General features: G+C 38.2%; 1 protein-coding gene across 2 annotated transcripts in view; it reads left to right on the top strand.

The window, feature by feature from the left end:
• Nucleotides 1–22,358, top strand: part of Slc44a1 (solute carrier family 44 member 1) — a 487,317-nt gene that overhangs the window by 121,427 nt on the left and 343,532 nt on the right. The gene's annotated exons all lie outside the window — the stretch shown is intronic.

Raw genomic sequence — 22,358 nt, 5'->3', positions numbered from 1 at the left:
CATGCAAAATTGTAAAAACATCTAATTTACTAAACTATGAAGGCCTCAACCTACCTCTAATGATTCATATTCAATCTATTACCAGATCCAGTTGGGTCAAATTATAACTATCATTCAATCACTCCTCATCACCTTCACTGCTACAATACTGCCAAAAGCAGAGTCTTCTCCAGAGTCTCTTTTGCAAGCAAAATCTAAAGTGATCTGTGACCATTGATCTTGATGTATCAATTTCATTGGATTAAGATAATACCTAGCAGCTAAATAAACCACACTCCTGGGAGAGGGGTCGCAGAAGCATGATCTTGGGTAATATATATGATCCCTTGCCCATTTCTCTATGGCTTTATTTCCCTGCTCTGCTCCCTGGTCACCATGAACTGAGCATCTTTGCTCCACCACGTGCTTCTGCCATATCTCTGCCTTGGAGCAGCTGACTGTGTACTGAATCCTGGAAACATACAAACTTTCCTGGCTTGAGGAAAGTGTTTAGAGAAGCAGGCTGGAAAAGTCCTAGAATCCTATAAGTAGAGCCTGATGGATGATTCTAGTCAGAGTTCTGAAGACCAGAATGCTCATATGGATGCAGACAGTAAAGACCAGGCTCAGGAAATTTTAGTTGGAAATAAAGATTCCATTGGTAGTTAGACTAGAAGCCATGTGTGTTATAGTCTGGGAAAAATTTTGTCCATATTTTGCTCATGTCCCAAGACTTTGTGAGAGACTGAGATTAAGGATGGTGGACTAATTAACCTGGGTGGTAAAATTTCAAAGCAGCCCCAAATTCAGGCTGTGCCATGGATACTGCTAGCTGCTTTTAGCCAGATTTATTTTACTGCTAGCTGCTTTTAGACAGAATTGGGAGTAAAAGGTAGAGCAGAAAATTTGGGGCCAGAAGGAACTATGTGTTAAGTTGAGGCCAAAGGAAGCTACTGAAGAGATTAGTGCCATTAAAAAGAAACCAAGGGTACAGGAACAAGAAGAAATAAATGCCTGGAAAAGGCATCTCAGGAATGAGCAAAACTCTACCTATTTCAGACTAAGGATGCAAAAGTATTAATCTTTCATTTGAGAACAGAGTGGGGCCCCAGAAGAGCCTCCTATGAAATTGATTCCCTGAGATTCATTTCACTGTGCCCAGCCATCCAGGCATTCAGAGGCCTCTGAAGCCATGGTATTGTGCACATGATACTGATTTCACTCTGATGTAGAATGCAAGAGTTTTGGAGTCAGGCAAGTTTCCATCTAGATTTCAAAGGAAGCCCTGAGAGGTTGGGCAAGGAGCCAAGGGCAGTATGGGAAGGGGTGGGAATGAAGCCAAAGATGCAGTGGAGACCCCAGGAAGTAGGAGATGTCAGAAATATAAAACATTGTAAAAATGTAAGAAATTTTAAAAATGTAAAAATAATGTAAATGTAAGAAATGTGAAATAAAGAAAAGCTACAGCCACGAGTGGAGCTAACCCAAGAAAGTAGCCCTCTGGAACTCTTATCTCATCACAACATGGCCTGGATTCCAAATATGGAGTTACAGGGCTTAATGATTGCCCTGATGGGTTTTGGTCTTGCTTTGGTTTGATTATTTTTTATCCTCCTATTCCTCCCTTTTGGAATAGAAATGTTTACCCTAACCCACTGAACCTTGGGATTATATAATTTTTATTAGTCATGTTTTCTGTCAGTGAGCCACAATATCTGACACCCACAATTTTTTTAAATTTTATTTATATATATATATTTATTGGTACATTTCAGGTATAAAATACATTTACATTTATTGTTGGGTGTTTGTACCAGAACACGATGTATCTTAGTTCTTATTTTTTTTCCCATTACCTATGCATCCTTTACCCCCTCCACCCTTCCCTATTTACACAGAGTTTGATTCCATTTTTTTTCTTTCTCATAATTTTTCCTTTCCCTTCTTCCCTTTCCCCTTCCCCTCCCACCATCCCCTAACCCTTGGACCTTTTCTTATTTCAAATTATCAATTATTCATTTTAATCATTTTCATCCTTATTTACACTTTCAATTTTTCACACTAGAGAAACTATTCAATATTTACACATATGTGTCCTATTTATTTCACTTAAGAGTATGGCCTCAATATGCATCCATTTAGCTATAAATGTCTCTAGTTTCTCATTCTTTATGGCTGAGTAGTACTCCATTTTATAGAAAAACTACATCTTCTTTATCCAGTTTCCAGTCGATGGGCACTTGGGCTGTTTCCAAGCTTTAGCTATTACAAACTGTGCTGCTATAAACATAGGTGCACATATATCACTGTGGTATGATTCTTTTAATTCTTTGGGGAAGATTCCCAGTAGGGGAATAGCTGGGTCAAATGGGACCTGTAGTCCTAGTTCTTCGAGGTATCTCCATACTGATTTCCAACAGTGGTTGCACCAGTCTATATTCCCACCAACATTGGAGAAGGGTTCCTTTCTCTCCGCACCCCCGCCAGCATTTGTTATTGGTTGATTTCTTGATAGCAGCCAATCTTTGTGGGGTGAGGTAGAATCTCAGTGTTGTTTTCATTTGCATCTCTCGAATGACCAGTGATGTTGAACATTTTTTCATATATTTAATTGCTATTTTTACTTCTTTGTCTGAGAAATGTCTGTTCATTTCCAATGCCCATTTTTGCATTGGGTCTTTGAATTTGGGGGATCTGATTTTTTTCAGTTCTTCATATATTCTCGATAGTAGACCTTTGTCTGAGGTACAGCTGCTAAATATTTCTTCCCACATTGTAGGTTGTCTCTTAGCTCTGTTGGTAGTTTCTCTTGCAGCACAGAAGCTTTTTAGCATGATGAGATCCCAGTTGTTGATTCTTTGTGCTAGCTCCCATGCTACTGAAGATTTGTTCATAAAATCTTTTCCTATGCCAATGTCTTCAAGAGTTCTACCTAACTTATCTTCCAGCAAGTTTAGTGTTTCTGGCTTAATGTTTAGATCTTTAAACCACTTCGATCTTAGTTTAGCGCGCAGTGATAGGTATGGGTCTAGCTTTAATCTTTGCCAGGTTGAAATCCAGTTATTCCAACACCATTTATTAAATAGGCTATCTTTCCTCCAATGAGGGTGGTTGGCTCCTTTGTCAAACATGAGGTGACACCCACAATTTAACAGAGAAAAGGTTTAAATAATTCACAGTTTCAGGAGATTCAGCACATGGTCAGCAGGGGAACATCATGGCAGAAGGGTGTAGCAGACCAAGGCTGCTTAGTTCATGGAAGCTGGGAAGGAGAGCAAGGGTGCAGTGACAGAGAGGGACAGGCCAAAGGCCATATGTAGTACTCAAGACTCTGACTCCATGACCCACCCAGACACACCCACAAGTTGCTTTACTCATCTGCTAAGTGTTTCTTAATCCAATGAAGTTGACGTATCAGTACTAATAGTCACGTAACTTGCCTTTTGTTTTTACAGAGGTTCACAGCTAAGAGTTTGTCCTATGTCTCAGAAGAGATTTGGACCTGGATTTTTGAAAAATGCTAGAACTGCTGCAACTTTGGAGAATGGATTCTTGTGTTTCCAATTGTAGGTGAGATAGTTTTATTAGGTTAGGCAGAATTCTGAACTTGCTATTGTCTTTATTTGGTGATTAAGTATGATTTAAGGAGATATATGTGGGTGTAAAGCTGACAAGGGGTGGACTGTGATGGTCAGTCCTGATATATCAACTTCATTGGATTGGAGAGGGAATGGAGGAAAAAGAAAAGGGATGAAAAAAGTAATTAAAATGTATTATGTACATGTACCAACTACCCCCAAGGAATGTAAATATTATGTAGTATAATTATGTGCTAATAAAAAAAACTATCTTTAAAAATGCTTAGCAGATTAGTGAAGCATGCTCCTGTATGTGTGGCTGGGTGGGTCATGGAGGCATGACCTTGGGCACTATATATGGTCCCTCACCTATTTCTCTCTGGCACTGTTCCCCTGCTTTGCTTCCCAGCCATCATGAACTGAAGGTCTTTGCTCCACTATGCACTTATGCCACGATGTTTCTGCCTTGAAACCAGCCAACGATGCACTGAATCTCCTGAACCATGAACTGATTTAAAGCTCTTCTTTTTAGTGTGGGTGTTGGATATTGTGTCCCAGCAACAGGAACACTGATTAATACATGATCCTTTAAAACTATCAAGTCAGGTTACTTTTCTTTTTTTTTCTTAAATTCTTTTATCAGGTTACTTTTCTGCTCAAAACATTGTAATGGATTCTCATTTTTCCACAAAAGTTAAACCTAAGTCTTTACCATGACCTTCTAGTCTCCCTCACCATTTTGACTTCATCTCCTACACCTCCTAAACAAGCCTATTCTTCAGCTATGTGTGCCTTCTGATTATTGCTCAAACACACCAGGTGCATGTCACTTCAGCCCTCTGCAATGTATGTTTCCTCCACTTAGAATGATCTCCCTTTTTTTTGAGCCGCTAACCTCAGACCCTCTAGTCAGGGAAATTTGATGGCAAGTCAGGCCTTCTGGTAACAGAGTCAGCACAAATCCCTCATCTAAATGCTCCCAAAATCTCTTGAAGCTAGGGGTGCTGTACAGTAGTAAACACTTGCCTAGTGTGCGTAACAGCCTGGGTTTAATTTCCAGGACCACAAAAGGTCTGGATACTCACCTTCCTTTCATGCACACTATGTCATATATATGGTCATATGGTCCCTTTAGGAATGCATAAGTGAAGTATTTATTGTACATACTATAGTGTCATTGAAGTATCCCTCTACTCAATAGGTTCTAGCTTAAATCTGGAAATTGGGTAAGATATCATTTTCCATTTAACATTTCTAAGTTTCTGCTCACCAGCGCTTTATTGTTTCTTTGCTGATTATGGGAAGTAAATAACACCACAGGTTTTATTTATGTTTCTCCTAGAACCTTCATGGTTTATTAAACATACCTATAGATCCCTGCAGATCAAGGCCTTGGGATTCTCTTGCCTTGCTGCCTGTTGAGGTTATTACATCTACCTTTCTTCCAACAATCAAGTACAGACACCTGGCCTCTAACATGTTGAAATCTCTTCAGTCTAACTGATTATAGGAGTCCTAGTCCATGGTAGCATCTTCCACTTTAGCCACAGACTACAGAGGATCCCCACAACTCAACTTTTTTTTTTTTTAATAATACTGATGATCCCCTTGCAGGTCCTTCCAGAGAACACAGCTGGTAGGTCTAATATAATAAATCTACCTTCTTGGAACTTCTGACTCTCCTCCCTCAGTCCATAATCAAGAAATCTCCAGGTTTCTCACTTCATTTATTATGTGCTGTCTTCATTTAGGATTCACTCCAGCAGCGTAAAAGGGCCAATTCAGTTGTCCTGGTCAGGACTTTAACCACAAAGCCATGAGATAATGCTCCCATATCACTAAGTTCCCCCCGCCCCCACAACCTTATATTCTATCTCCTCTGGTGCAACATTCCTGAAGAGCCATTCCATACAGGTTGCCCTGGCTCTAGTTAGGCAGTTCCTGCAATTCTTTTGTATGCATAATATTTCCTCCTGAAGCAAGAAATATATTTTTTCAGTTAGACTCTGGTGTAGCTTGCTCTTAATTATTGGGCCAAGGGCAGTACATCAAGTAAAGGCAGATATTAAGGAGTACAGGTATCTTTCAGGGGACTTGCCTAAGGGAAGTTTTTGCCAGGCTCCAGGAGAGGATAAATTACTCACTTCTGGAAGCAGAGCCTATAACAGGAGCTCTCAAGGAGCAACAGGGAGGAACTGGAGAGATAGGGGAAGAAGAAAAAAGGAAAGCCACTGTGAAATCAAGTTAGTACCCACCTTGAGCAACTGGAGCTTAATCCTATCAAGACCATCTGAGGGTGCATATGAGACTGTAACACAGAACTATCCACCCAAGAGAAAAGAATGGAGGCAGAGGATATTTATCCATCAGCTCCCATTCCTCACTGCCAAGGGTTGCCCTATAGGGTGTTAAGTAATTCAGAGCCCCAGGCTACACATGTGTGAAAGCCAGACAGACTTTCATGGAGAGGAAAGAGGGAGCAAGGAAAGAAAGTAAGAGATGCTCAGTGCATCTGAGGCCAAATGCTGTCAGCTTGCACCTGTGTAGAGCTGCCTGCAAAAGCCATGGCATAAAAGATGGGCCAAGTCTGCAAACTTCCTCTGTCAAGGATCATATAATAGACATTTAAAGCTTTGCAAGGTACAGATGGTTTCTGTCATATCTTCTTTGTTATTTAAAAATGTGTCCCAAAGTCAGGCCTTGGCCAGTTTTGGCCTGTGGACTTCACTTTGGGAAGATAGGAAGCCTCTTTGAGTACAAAGGCCATCCCTGATCTCCTTACTTGAGTGTCCTTACCCCTCACCACTCCTAATCTCTGCTCTTCCCTTCTTTTATTTTTCTCTTTAGCATTTATCACTTTCTAAAATGTGATTTAATTTACATATTTATTTAGCTTATTGCCTGGATACTTCATTAGACTGTCAGTTCCACACAGGAAGAATTTTTCATCTGATTCATTCACAGCAGTATTGCAGTATTTCCAGAATGTGGAAGAGTGCGTGACCTATAGTAAGCTCTAAATATATTTTTGTTAAATAAACTAAAAATAACATAATAATGTGCTTGTGCCTAGCACTTTAAAATGACAAACATCTTTGATGCACATTTTAATATCCTTTTTTTTTTTCTTTTCACAATCACCCTTTCAGGTAGGCAAAGCAAGTGCTATTATCTTTATTTTGCCAACAATAAAGAAAGGCTAAGCAATGGAAACAACATTGGAATAGAAGAAAAATTAATGACTTGGGATCACAAAGGCTGCTTTTTGATTCCAGCTCTGACATTCTGATCTTGCATGAGCTGTACAGCTTCTCTGCACTCATTTCCTCATTGGCGATAATGCTAATAATAATACTTGCCTTATAAAGCTAAGTGAAGATTAAATGAAATAATATACTGGGAGAAGGAATAGTAGAATCTGTTACTGTTGTACTGTCATACAGTCTTTGGACTGGGTGTGAGAAAGCATTTGAGCAAAGTATTTACCTCTCCGTGTGCCATTCCATAAAAAAGTGGTAAAAACACACTGGTCTTTGCAGATTCTATCCCCATCCATAGGAATAAAAGGCACAAACACATCTCCACTGTCTGCAGGCCCCATTTACACCATCTACTCCTCTGCCCTTGGGCTCAGTTTTATTTTAATTCGATTTAAATAAAAATATGTTCAAAATTGTTTTAGGCAGGTGTTCAAATCGGCAATATAAGCTACTTTTTGGCCAGTTGTCTTATTTTACCTTGATGCATTTATTAAACCTATATGTAACCTGTAGACATTTTAAGTATTCTACTCCTGACTTAGTGATAAAAGTTTTGGGCAGCAGCCAGCACTAGGTTTGAATTTTGACACCACTACTAATTGAATCACTCTGAGTCTCATTTTATTCAATTATAGGAAACTGTCTTCCAAAGACCACAGATTTGCAAGACTTCCAGTGGAGTCTGTTTTCTATTTTCCAAGGTATGACAGCCTGTAGATATATGGATGAAATAAAGGATGAGTTCTTTGCTCTCAAGGTTGTTGTGTAGTCTTATCTGCAGCAGAAACCTCTGCATTCTTCCAATGCTTGTTGCTGCCACCACTAATGCCAAAATATCACCCGTGATGCTTAGGATAGTCAGAAATGGCTTCCCACTAATCCTGGGTTCTGGATATTCACCACTTGCCTTTAATCTAGGCCTACACTAACTTTGAGCAATAAATGTGGCCAAAGTGATATTGCATGTCCTGCAAGGGTGGTTATGGGAAATGATGCAGCTTCCATCTGTGCCCCTTGGCTAATGAATTAAGCAAGGTTTCATGTTAGAATTCCAACTACTCTCTGCTTTGAAGACCACCATGCTATAAAGAGGACCAAACTACCCACATAAATATGCCCTATTGAAGAAAATCAAGTCCCTGGTTGAACAGCTCCAGCTTTGCTCCCCTTGCTGGCATGAGAATGAAGAAGCCATCTGCATGTACAACTCACCCCAGCCTGCAGATTACTCCAACTTCAACCAATATCTGACTGCCACTACATGATGGGCCTTAAGCAAGAACCTTCCTGCTGAGCCCAGAACAATACTAAGAACAAAGAGAGGTAATAAAATGGCTCCTGTTCCAGCTGCCCTGTTTTAGGAAGGTTTGATATGCAACAATAGATCATAGGTACAGGGTGGTACATATCACTGTTGCCTGGTGCATCTGAAGCCATGTGACTGAAGCTGAGCTTTTTCTGACCATTGCTGCTAACATGGCTGGTGGAAATTCCTGTCCAGAAGACACTGTTCTTCAAAAGTCAAGGAAGATGGGCTGGGGATTTAGCTCAGTGGTTCTGCCGCCTGCCCCACAAGTGCAAGGACCGGAGTTTGATCCCCAGTACCAAAAAAACCAAAAAACAAAAGTCAAGGGAAGATGATACCTCTCTGCATCATACTTGGAGCAGGTTGCTTTATGGCAAAATTGTTGTGGGCTTCCAATACTACAAATTCTTCAAGCTAGTCTTCTAGTCATTTCCCCACAACATAATCTTGCTACCATGATGGCTGGGTGAGGGCAAGTTTCAGAGTTCTCCACACATGTAATCAAGACCAAAATGAGAAATAGATGCTGCCTTCAAATTAGAATAATTTGAGATCTTAATACAGGATTTTTCAAATAAGGCACAGTATCAAGGACCCACATAGGATAGTGAAGTAACCTTAACATAGTAAGTGAAAAGTTACTACTTCATTGCCTGTAAAACTGAGGAGCAGCTAATGGAAACTTACATAGATAGTCATTTAGAGAGGGCCACCTCGAGGTACATTCCATCTAAGATGCAGCCAGAGCTAGGTAACACTGCAAAGAATGAGTAAGAGAAGTGAACATCCACAGCTCCTCCTGTCCCTCCTTCCAACTTCCTGGTGGAGTTTTCATTTACTAAAATCAAGAAGCTAGGAGGCAAAGAAGCTTGTTGAGTCTATATCTATATTATTTTACTCAAGTCAGGCTCCTGGGGCTGAGGTCAGGGTAGTGAAAAGCAAATGGAAGGTAGCTAGAACATAGACTTCATCACACACTCCAGAAATTACCACAGGTGTCTCAATGGCCTTCTCTGACAATCAGGTGCAACTTGTTTTCAAGAATTTTAACTCTTTTTAGGAAGAATTCTGAAGGCTTTGCTTCCTTCCAAAGCCTCTGGATTTCATTATCTCCTCTCCAGCAATTCTCATGCTTCTATCATTTCTCTCTCCATGAAACTGTCTACAAAAAACTTTAAATAGAGAACATTTCTGGAATGCTACCCAAGAAAATAATTATTGTGATTCTAGATAGTTTGTGATAGAAAACTTCGAATCTTCACTTGTTTTGTTTAAAAACAAGTTTCCGTCACTCTGAATTAGTTTTTATAATTAAACCAAAATAATAATAATATTCCTCTCATAGAAGAGAATTAAATGAAAGAGATATCACACTGCTATGCACATGCCAAGTATACAGTTGATGGAATTTTTCTTCAACCCTCATCTTTAAATGACTTGCCCAAAATCACATTAAGAGCTCAGATTTGACCTCATTTCCTGGACTGCAAGTTCAATGCACTTGCTACTACATCATACTGCCTTTAATCCTGTAAACAAAATCATTTCTTCCAATAAATATAGGAAGAAGTGTGACTTTTATGTACCCACAGACAGCACGTTCCTCAAGTTAGACAAAAAATAAATTCATTAAAATCATATTACTTCTCCAGCTTTAAAAAGTCACAGAAATTCTTGTAATATTTTAGAGTTATAGGCATGCCACTCTGTCTCTCTGAGTGTCACTTTCCTTCCCACCTCATAGGGCTGCAGCAGGATCCAAAGACAGGATGTTCAGGAAAGTGTGCTGATTAATTAGTGTTAGGACCTGAAAACTCTTGGCAAAGACATTTTCACGTGGAAATATATCCTGCATTCAAGGATTGATGTTGCAAATTATGCAAGTGAGCTTTTTAGTCTTAAGTAAGCCAAGCATTAAAAAAAGCTAGAATTATAAAACAAATTAATTATGGTGTAATTCTGAACAAATAATTTGCACTTTGCAGAAAAATAGGATTTTGTGATTGTTTTTCAAAAAACATTCTGCTTTACCCAAAAGGTTTTTGGGGTTTTTTTTAACCCATACATTTTTAGAAATACATATGTTGCTTAAAATAAGGTCTCATACTCCAAGAATAGAATCCAGGGTTGTAGGAAGTACTCTGGGAACTTCAAGAATGAGATCAAGGGACAGAAGACCACTTCTGGAATTTGTGGCCTTATATAAGGGCAGAACAAAGAGGCAAGACTTTGATTGTCAAAGAGAAATTTCAGGGCCAGAGAAAGGCTACCTTTCCTAGAGACACCTGGGTCAGCATCCCTGACATTCCAAGCCACAATCACCTGCTAACCCTTTTTTCCCAAAACTTTTCTTCACATCTTCTGGAAGTTCCTTACAATGGAATGTCTTTGAATTCAAAGGAAAAGGAAATGCATATAAACAATTTGGTTTCTAGAAATTGTTGTTGCCTATTACTTTACTGGAAATGATTTTTCTTCATGGATCCACTTTAGTGCCCACTGATGCATTTCTGATGCTGTGGTGAATGCCACTGCAAAATAGCAAGAGTTGACTTAGTGCCCCCTCCCACCTTCACAGATGTTGCTTCACCCTGAGACCCTCAAAAATGGTTACAGAATAAGGAAATATGGAACCCAGTTTCTTCAGCCAAACCATGGAAGCCAAACCTTGAAGGGGGATGTTACTAGTTCTCTTGAAAGCAAGTAGTACTTTGTAGTGTGACAGCCTCTCTCTTCACATTATCTGAAGAGCTGAATCATTGGAGAGGAATCCCCTCACACATATAATGGCCCTTTCCCAGTGACCCCAAGCCAGGCTCCCTACCAAAGCTCAACTCTTCTTTCTTTCTCTTTGCCCAACTGGGACATCCTGTCTATACAGGTGGGGCTGTCTTTGTTTCCATTTTTTTGTTCAGAAAGTTTCATTAATTTACTTATTAGCTTAAACAAATTATTGAGTATGTTGGTCAGTTTTCTGTTGCCATGACAAAATACTTGATAAAACAACCTAAAGGGAGGCATTTTGGCTCATGGTTTCAGTGGTTCTGTCCATGGCCGGATGGAATAAGGTAGAAATATTATGGCAAAAAGGTGTAGTGCAACAAGACTCCTTATCTCATGGTATCCAGGAAGGACAGGCCAAAAGGAAAGCCAGAGAGGAAGTGAGTAGGGACCAGAAGTGCCCATCAGAGACACACCACCAGTGTTCTATTTCTTCCATGAACTCAACAATGCATTAATCCATATGTGTGAGGTCATAGTCAAGAAAGCATAAGATTTAAAGAAATTGAAAAGGCTGACAGCAGCTACAATATAGGAATGTGATAGGCAGAAGGACTCAGTGATAAATGAACTGGACAAGTGAATAAAGTCCAGCTTTTATTTCTCCTCTCTGAATGTTTTCATATTTTTGTTAGTGCAACAAATATTTATGAAGTTCTTCACATGTTCCTATTAATGGAAGATCATGAAAGGCCTTGTAAACTAGGCTAAGGAATTTTGTCTTTGTTCTAAAGGTGATGGAAAAATACTGAAGTGTTTTCATCAAGACCAAGATAATGTCCTGGGAAAGATTGTATAAGTTACCAAAATCCCTTCAGGTTTTGTCTGAGGAAATATTGGAAAGTTATCAATCAGATAGGATCCAGAGCCTGAGAGGGTGCAGAGAACATAAATCTTCTGGTTTCACACTATATTGTGATGAAGGAAACACTTGGTAAAGATGAAGGTCACAAACAGCTGTACTCTTCACTTTTCTTGGTCAAGGACTTCCTGTAAGCCCAAGTACAGGAATCTTTCTGGGATATTCCTAGGGTTGATATTCCTAAGGGTACCTAAAGCAGCACTTTTATTAGGTGCATAAACTTTAGAATTGGTATTTTTTTTCCATTAAGTTTATTGGTACATTTTAGGTATACAATACAGTTACATTCATCATTGGGAACTTGTACCTTTACATGATGTATCTTTGTTCTTATTTTTTCCACATTCCCCTGCCCTCCCTTAAACCCCTCCTCCCCTCCCTATATGTTCTTTTGATGAATACATTTTCTTATTATAAAATGATTCTTCCTATCCCTGGTAAAATTATTTACTCTATAATCTGCTTTGTATGACACTGATTGAGCCACTCCAGCTTTTTTATACAGTTATAGAATGGTATATCTTTATACATCTTTTTGGTTTTAACATATTTATGCCTTCATATTTAAAGGTGGTTTCTTTGTCTGGGAATAAATTTTAGTGGTAGAGAGTTTGCCTGGCATGACCCCAAGCACTAAAAATGCAATTCAATGCAATAAATAAAATAAAATAAAAAATATAGAAGTCTTCTGTAAGCATATAACTGAGATTTGCTTTTAAACCTGAAGTGACAAGCTTGGTCTTTTAATTTGGGTATTTAGCCCATTTACATTTAATGTGATTATTGATAGGGTTGGATTGTAAAGTACCATCTTGCTATTTATTTTCAGTTTGTCTCATTGTTTCTTTGTTTGCTTTTTTTTCTGCATCCATTTAGATTAATGAATAGTTCTCATGTTATATATCTTTTTACTTATTTATGCCTCATTTTTACTACCTACTTTATATCCTTTAAGCAAGATCTCCCCATTTCCTCTCCTTTACTGTCGCCTGGTCACCATTGTTTTATTACCTATGACCACATATTGGATCTTTTTCCATTTAGATTTCACATATAAATGAGATTGTACAATATTTTTCTTTCTAGGCCAGCTTATTTCACTTAGTATAATGTCCTCTAGGTCTTCCATGTTGTCACAAATGTTAGGATGTCCTTTTTTTAAATTCTGAATAACATTCCATTTATTATATATAAATATGTGTGTGTTAATCACTGCTTATTTATCCATGTGTCTATTGATGGACACCTAGATTATTTCCACATCTTCCCTATTGTGAATGATGCTACAATGAATATGGGAGTGCAAGTAGTGACTTCATATCCCTTGGGTACATATTCAGAAGAGGATTTCTGTGTCATAAAATAGTTCCATGGGGGGCTTACCGGGTATCAAACCTGGGACCTTGCACTTGCAAGGCAGGCGGTGGAACCACTGAGCTAAATCCCTGGCTCTATTTTTAATTTTTGTAGGAACTTACATATTATTTTCCATAATGCCTGTGCCAATCCACATTCTCACCAACAAAGTGCAAGGGTTTTCTTTTCCCCACTCCCTTGACAACATTTGTTACTGCTTGTTTTCTTGGTAATAACCATACTAACAGCTGTGGTGAGGGGGGGTTATCTCATAGTAGCTCTGGTTTAAATTTCCCTTATTATTAGTAATGTGGGTCAGTATGGATTGGCTGATTTTTTCCTCATTCTGGGAAATATTTTCCTGCATTTTTCATGCTTAGCAAATTTCCATTGGAAGCTAAACATTGTGAATTTTACTTTGTTGAACAATGAATGTGTTTGCTCTTTGTTCTGGGATGTCATTGCATTATCTGGAAACAGTTTGATATTTTCAGTTTTTGCTTCAAAGTCTATTAAGCTGGGCCAATGCAATATTCATTTTAGAGCTATTTTCCCCCTATTACTGAGGCATTTGCTCTATTTCAAGTCATGAATATGGTGTTTTCTACTCTTGTTGATAAGAACAACAACAACAAAAACTAGTAAAATCGGTCTCAGTCCAAATCTTAGTTTTACCACTGATTAGCTTTTATTTTTTAAAAATTACTTAACATCTTTGTTTCTTGGTAATAATGTCAGAAAACAACATAAATAACAGATGAAACATCTCATCAAGTAAAGGGCTAACAGTAAAGATTATTCATTTATGTTTTTTATTAGTGTCATTCTTCCCAATAGCAAAACTCAACCTCATTTGTGATGAAGGCCTCTGCTTTCTGAGAAGTGCCATTTGGGCCACTTCTGAAATAAGCCTTCTACACATACTTAACCTGCATTTCTAGCATTATATTCTACTGTTCTGTTCATTTATCCATTCAGTGAACATCTTTATATTCTTCCGACTGGGTTGATAATTTGGAGGACCCAGGGGACAGTAAGACAAAATTCTACTCTCAGAGAACTTATAGTTCAGAAAGTGTGTCCAGTACTCTGCCCATTCTGAACTCCCTTGTCTCTGTTAAGCTCTCAGCCAAATGAAGTCATTTGACAGGGCAGGACTGGAAAGGGACTCAGCTCAGAGTCCCCTGAGTAGTTAATTGCATAGGATCAAATGAGAGGAAAATAGACAGAATCCAGTGGTGGTGACAGGATATGCTATACATGTGTGTATCCATGGAACAGCAAGCCACAGGTATTAGAGGGGGAGCAAGCAGCCTCTAGATATGGGGCAGTCAAATAACCAGGAAAGCAAAAAGCAAAACGAAAAGGTATGGCTTCAGGAGCATCATAGGAGCCCAGGACAATCACTGAAACGTTCAGATATGCAAATGGAAGCCAAGCCAGCTGCCTGTTGTTCCAACTGGCCTTGACAAGCGGAGCCTTTAAATACAGTGGTGGGTGAACCAAGTATTAGGAGCTGAGGATGAAACCGATGTTCACACTATTCATGCTTCCCCTGGAATGCTATCCTCACTATTACCATCATTTATCTTGTATATAAATGTATAAAGTAGCTCATATTCTTATCTATAATAAAAACCCAGTGAAACATGATTTACTTCCAGTCTAACCTCCAATCACTTTTCTCTGTACCTCCTAGAAACACATCACATTTTCACCTTTCATTTGCCTCTGTCTATGTTATAAGCATCTAGGGGACAGTGATTAGTATCTTATTAATGGATTCTCATCCCATCTCTGCATAGAGCTACAAAATGCTGAGAAACCTCCTTAGTCTCTCTGAACCCAGTTCTTCATCTGTAAATAAGCATAACAAAACCTGCTATGCCTGTACTTCCCAGGGTGGTCCTGAGGTGCCATCAAAGTCAAATTTATCAATGTACTTTATTTATTTATTTTATTCTATTTTTTGGTACTGGGGACTGAACTCGGGTCCTTGCATTTGTGCAGCAGGCAGCAAAACCACTGAGCTAAATCCCTGGCCCCTCAATGTACTTTATAAATGGTGCCATGTTAGCAAATGTGACTACAAGGAGAAATACTGAACTACTAAATATAAATTAAATTATAAATATAAATTAAGAAATTTCTTTTCTAGGTCTCTGAGTAAATAATGGTAGAATTGAAGTGAGATTGCCTATCCCAAGCCTGTCTCCACTTGCCTGTAAGAACAAAGTAAAAAGCATGGACTCAGGCCAGCTCTACTGGTCAGAAGCTCAGTGAACTTGAGCTTTTCTGTGAGCACTATTTCTTATTCACTTTTGTATCTCCAGGTACATAATTGGCACTCAGTGTTAAGAGACCAGAACAGTGACGAAGGAAGCAGAAAGACAAGTATCATCTGCTATCCTCACTGACCATGCCACCCAAACTCTCTGGGAGATTTTCTTGATCTATACTTCAAGGTCTTGGGCTACATGAGCTGCTTTTAAATATTCTCATATATAGCTCTTTAAAGTTCTTTTAACAAATCATTCTTAAAAATGTTTTATACTTTATAGTAGAAACTATTATTTCAGCTTTAAAAATGACTGTGTTGAGTGCAAGTATATTTGAAGAGCAAAATCTTTGCTTGGCTTCTTACTTGTTTTGTGACCTTGGCAAAGCAAGTAAGCTCCCTAAGACTAATTTTCCACAATGGTAGCCATATCACAGAATTGTTCTGAAGATTAAGTATTTAAAGCACCTATCACAGTTAAAAGCACATTATAGATGTTCTATCAAGGACAGCCAGCAAAGCCAAGTAATAAGTACAATGTTACTTTACAGTTAATTTTTCAAAAAATAGATTTTAAAGAAGTGTTCCTTCTTTTTTCTGCTTTAAATGTTTGGTGGAATTCATCAGTTAAAATGTATATGAGCCTGCTGTTGTCATATAGGTAGGTTTTCAAGCTAGGAATATACTTTCTTTAATAGGTGCTATTCAAATTTTATATTTCCTCCAGAGTCAGTTTCATTAATTTGTCTTCCAAGGTACTTCTTAGAAGTTGTCAAATTTATTTCAAAAAAGATTTTTGTAATATGCTTTCTATATCCTTTTAAATTCTGTAAAATATGTAGTAATGTCCTCTAAATTTTGATATTATAATTTAAAAATGTGTAGTTGATACTGTGTAATAGGAAGAAAAGGTCTAAAGGAGTAGGGGAAGTGGGAGGGGTAGGGGAAAGGAAAGAAGGGAAAAGAAAAAATATGAGAAAAGGAAAAAAATGGAAATAAAGTCTTTCCAAATAGAGAAGGGTGGAGGGGGTGAAGGGAGGGCAGGGGAAGGGGAAAAAAAATAAGAACCAAGATGCATCATGTAAATGTACAAGACCCCAATGATGAATGTAACTATTTTATACCTAAAATGTACCAATAAACTTAAAGGGAAAAAATAGATTTTAAAAGCTTGAAGTCAGTCTTCATGGGCCAAACAAGTAGAAATATGTTATTTGCATTATATTACTACCCACAGAGAATTACTACCCAATGAAACGCTGCTTCTCTCTTCCTTTGTGTTACTCTTTCTTCTTGAATAGCCTTTCCCACCTGATGAATTCCTATTCATCCTTTAATACAAAAATCAAATGTCACTTTCTCCAATCCACTCCCCACTCCCTTGGACAAATAGGAGCTTCCCAGCACCCACACACTTCTATGATAACAGTCACCATATGTCATTTCAAATATCATATGTCTATCTTTATGAGTCTATCTCCTCTGCCATACCTTGAGTCCCTCAAGGACAAAAATGAGCATGGACCCTGGTACATAACAATATATTCTTATTGTTTGAAAGAATGAATAAATGAAAGTTTAAAAATTCTATTGCTTTTAGTTGATATTTAGTAAATGTACTCATTATTTATAACAATTATAAAGAGCAAATCAGAGGCCTGATATGATTGTACAGGCTTGGGTGCACACTAAAAAAAAAAAATCAGTTTTTTGAAATTCAGTTTAAAATTGAAGTTAAAAATTCAGTTAAAAAATGAAGGAGTTTAGGGAGGTTTACCTATTGCCTCATGACCAGAAAAATTCCTAAAATAGACACTCTCTATGCTGTTTTATTGAAAGTATGAGAAAAGCTTCCAAACTCCTGGGAATCGCATGGTTCATCTTCTGAAGTGAAAGCCAGTGTGGACACAAATAAATCCAGGATTTAGTACACTATACTCCTACCCCAAACAGGCTTAAAGTTTCAACCAAGTTTGGTGGAAAACCATGCTTTGGTCAACATTTTTAAAGAAAATTATAACTCTTGTGTACAATTATGGATATTTGAAAACTCAAGCTGAGTTACACATATTTATATTCTGGGACCTATTTTCTCATTATGTCAGGAGTTCAAAAGTTCACACAGAGCAGATTTATAGCTACTGCTAATGACTGTAGGGAGCTAGAGTAATGTATTTTATCTTTTGGGGTATTAATTTTATTCATTGCAAAATGAGGACATTAGAAAGGATGATTTTCAGTGTCCCTTAGGACAGTCAGCAAAGTTGAAGAAAGGGAGAAGCACAGGAGTGTCATTTGGAGTAAGCAGAATTGGCATCTGCTGATACATTCTCAGAGTCAAAGAGAAAGAGCCTTCATCCAAAAATATCTCTGCTACAATATCCAAGGACCAAAACCCACAAGTTAAGTGGTAGGGAGAAGAGGAAGACACAGGCACTTTGGAACCAGCCAGACATGCTTTCCATCCCCCTCTGACACCAGCTTTCTCTCTGTATGCAAGTTATTTCATCCCTCTGAGCCTCAAGTTCTCACCTGCAAAGTGGACTTTAGTCCACACTCCATTTTTTAGGATGTGTCAGTGGTTGTCAAAGAGCAGGAGAAGTCTGAGAGAGGCAGGACACCCACCCTGCAGGTTAATGATCAGCAGCAAAGAATAAGTTCAGATTGCCAGCCTCTGCTCCAATGATAGGACAAGAGGGGGCCAGCTGTCTTCTAATTTTCCTTGGATGTACGGTCTTACTCTGACTCCATGCAAAGTGTACTCTTATTGGAAAATGAAGCCTACCCAGTCCAGCCAACACTGAAATTACAGTTAATTGTGTCCAAATAATGGAGAGTCGACCATAATATTATTTCAACTATAGTTTGAGATTTATGTGAATCTCCCATTTCCATCCTTACCTGTCAATACCCTCATTGACCTGAGAGTTGATGATTATAATAATATTTTGAGGAAACTGTATGGGTTATTTTCCTTTTATTCAATGAATGACAATAAATTATCCTTTAAAAACTTTTTAGAGCCTCAGAGAATAGAGCCTAATTTTACAGCAGCAATTTTAGAGTTGAAGAGGGGTTTATAGAAGCAAAAGTCTTAGCCTCCCCCAAAGCATCTTGGGAATTGTGCCAGATGGAAAGAAAAATGAAAACAGAGCTAAGTCATCCCTCTCTCATGCAGTTTTGGAAAAGATAAAATTAGATAATTTCAGTGACACATCTGACAACATCTTCTAGCCTTTAGTGCAACATTAAATGGTAGTTTTTAATCACAGCTGATCGGTGTGGCTCCCAAGCCCACAAATGTTCTAAATGCACATTGCCTTCTTATCCTCAACAATGGTCTCTATACTTTCTGGATCATATGTCACTATGAATTTTTCAGAATGCTCAACATGCATACTTCAACCTATGCATATTTATTTATATTGCATGCATATGCTACTTTGCATGTTAAAATTCATACAAGGATACATTTCAATAAAGAAAAGCATGAAATAAAACTTTTACATTATTAAACTTTATGAACATCTAAAACAAAATAAGCCTGCAAGCAATACGTTTAAGCGTGCTTCCTCATTATTTTTAGAAACTTGGTTTAATGTTTTGTGTCACAGCAATTTCAAGATCTGTCATTCAAGTTCAGTTCTTATCAACACTTAATGGTTATCATGGCTAGAAAAAGAACTTCACCTGGATCTTCCACATGAAGCCAAACAGAGAGGTCTTACTTGCTTGCATTTACTAAGTCATAAAACCACTTTTAAATCCTATCCTCCACTTCCATAGAGGTGATTGGTAAAGTTTGGCTAATAAGTTTCCATTGTTTATTATGACAGAAAAATTATTCTTGCAAATAAATTAGAAGGAATTGCATTTTTATATTTTTAACAAATTCAAAACCCACTAGAACTCTTTGGGAGATCATTAAATATATTAGAACATTCTTTTTTCCAAGTTTATTAGGTACGCAGGTGACAAACATATATAATTTCCACAACTAAGCAAGATAACAAGAGACATTCTCTAAGAGCCATTTTTAAGAATGTCCTCTGGGGGTTTCTTTAAAAGCAGTTTGTTTTCCTTCATTAAATGTCCATTTGCAATGAAGGAAAATAAGCTGTTTAATGTTTATTTTATTTTTATTTGTCTGCTAGGTGGTATACTATTGACAACCACTTGTCATCTTATAAAAAAGAATAAATTACAGATTTGTCCCTAGCTTCAAATGCTTTTTAAATACCTTGGCAGAAGATAAACAGGGAACTTCAGTGTTCATGTAGACCCCTGTCTCATTTAAATCAGCAGTCAAAAAATTATGGCCTTTGGAACAAATCCATTCTACTCTTGTTTTATAAATAAAGCTTTATTGCAACACAGTCACATTCATTCATTTCCATATTGTCTATGGCTGCTTTCACCCTACAATGGCAGAACTGAATAGTTGTGATAGAGACCATATGGCCTGTAGAGCCTAAAATATTGACTTCTTCTTTAATAAAAAAGTTTGCCAATACTTGCTATAGATCATTGTAAAATCTCTAATAAAGTTTCTATTTTCACAAAAATCATCACATCTATATTCTGGGAATTTTAACTTTTATGGCTTTGATCAGCCTATAAATGATACAACCATTTACATCTACTTGTGCTTTGGTTCCTCTAACTTTATCCTTTCTTTCATCTAAGATATCACTAATACATTTATAATTAATGTAGCTCTTCCAGGATATTTTTCCTTAGTGGAAAGAAATAGAAAAAATTGTTTTTCATGTATTTCATTATTGAAACAGACTCTAGCCAATATAATAAACTGAGACAAGTTAGAAACATTTGTACTTTTATCCAACATATTGGAAACTTCCCTCAATGTCAACTCTGTTGTAAGGCTGGGTTGTCCAGATCTTCAACAATATTTTCTATGCATCCTGCAGTAATATTTTCTTAAAAGGAACACATTTTTGCTTATTATTTCAGCCAGTTTTTACCACAGAAGAAGAATAAATGTTTTCTTAATAGTATGCAGCTTTTGAACCTCCATTTCTAAGGGAGAAAAATTAAGTTAGTGAAATTACATTGACATATGGTTATACTGATTTTATGAGCTCATCAAAAGCCAAAAAACTACATGGTGAATGGTTACAGCTTCCTTGCTTCTGGAAAATGCAAACTACCCACTTGGGACACAAGGTACATGGGTTGATTGGGATAGAAAGACAGGAAATGATTACAAGTGGCAACAAGAAAAGATTCAAATGCTATATGTGTGTGTTCATCATCACCCCTGGGGTGATGGTTTCTAGCATTTATGAAGACTCTGGCATGTGTGCTCTCCTGCCTTGCTCTACTGTGTTTTCCCCAAAATAAGGCCTAACCAGAAAAAATGACAACCCCAATCAGCCTATCCTTGCTTTATCTGCCATTACAAGGTAGTCATAAAGCAAGACAACAGTGAGGTATAATTTTCTGCACAACACTGGCCATCACCAGAGTAACAATAAGCTAGGGCTGGTTCTAGTTAGATATTTCCAGTTAGGTCTTATTTTCTGGAAAACATAATATGTTACTATTCTGAATGCTACACTTTGGTATTTAGATCATTAGCTCAGAATGAATAATTACTCATTTGTGTGCACCTCAAAGCTACAGCCTGCTATGAATCCAACCCCCAAGTTACACTTTGAAACAAACATTTGTATCTCTTAAGGAAAATTATTGTGGAAAATTCTAGAAAGTCACAGATGGAAATGCTAGAAAGACAAGCATTCTAAAATTTCATGGCTCTCTAAGTGTAAATCGCCACCATTGCATTTTCACAAAAAAATGCCTCCTTTCTATGGAAAAGACCCTCAGCACTGTGCCCACTGCATGCAAAGTGTCAGTGCACACATTTTGCTCTAAAAGTGAAGATATCACCAATGCCTAATATCACCAAAAGATTTCATAGTATTGATGTTTCTAAATAGCACACTGGATCAGGCAGGATGTGTGTGACTGTAAGCCCGGGACTCTGGGCAGTTGAGGTAAGACGATCACAAGGTAGAGTCCAACCTGACCAATTTGGTGACTTAGAGAGACTCTTGCTGTTTATCTGGAAAAAAAATAACAATGTCTGAGGATATATGCACAGTACATTGTGGAGATGCAAGGTATAAGCCCTAGTAATTCAAATGTGAAAAACTAACAGATAGATGATAAATAGATAAAAACATTCATAGATACTTAGGTAAAAAGTATAAAACAAGTGGCCACTGATTTATTTAGTATGAAGAAAAAAATGGGCCATAGAGTCTTCTTATCACAGGGGGGACTCCAGTTGTGGAACCCCAAGACATGACCTCACTTCCTTGGCAACATCTCCAAACAGAACTTGGAACCCTTGCTAATCGGCATCACAATCTAGTGTCAGCCATCTCCCAAGCTCACTTGGCCGGAGACGGTCAACAGCGATCATGCTGAGCTGCTTCTCCACTTGGAGAAGCCACAGCCTCAGGACCCCAGGCAGAGAAAGTATCTGTAAAAGATTAAGAAGATGGTTGACTCCATCCAGATGCTGCAGGCCACACTGCAGCAGCCACATGACTGTCACAGACACCCCAGGGATGGTCTCCCTGGGATTGACCACCAGTGACCTACCAAAATCAATGTACCCCAGTGAAGGCTCCCTAAGCCCAAATACCAATGACACAGAAACTGGGAAAAGTGCAGGGCAAGTATCACCAGGCCCAGAAACACCCAGTAGCTCTGGGCAGGTCTCCTCAGAGCCAGGCACAGAAAACCTAGAGAGTCAAAGTCCAGGGGGGGAGACCAAAGTCATAGCCACTGGCCCCTGAGAGACATTGAGAAGCCTGGTCTACATCCACCCAGGCCTGGGCACTGCTATTGGAAACAACTTCACAGAGGGCCTTGCAGAATTCCGGCCAGTGTGGTACATGCAGTCAGTCAGGCCGCACTCATTCTC

Source organism: Heterocephalus glaber, unplaced genomic scaffold (genome assembly GCF_053883595.1).
Source record: "Heterocephalus glaber isolate CG9 unplaced genomic scaffold, H.glaber_assembly_v1.0 deba00001481, whole genome shotgun sequence".
NCBI lineage: Eukaryota > Metazoa > Chordata > Mammalia > Rodentia > Bathyergidae > Heterocephalus > Heterocephalus glaber.
Note: the sequence above shows the minus strand (reverse complement) of the source record. Positions and strands in the feature narration are given on the sequence as shown.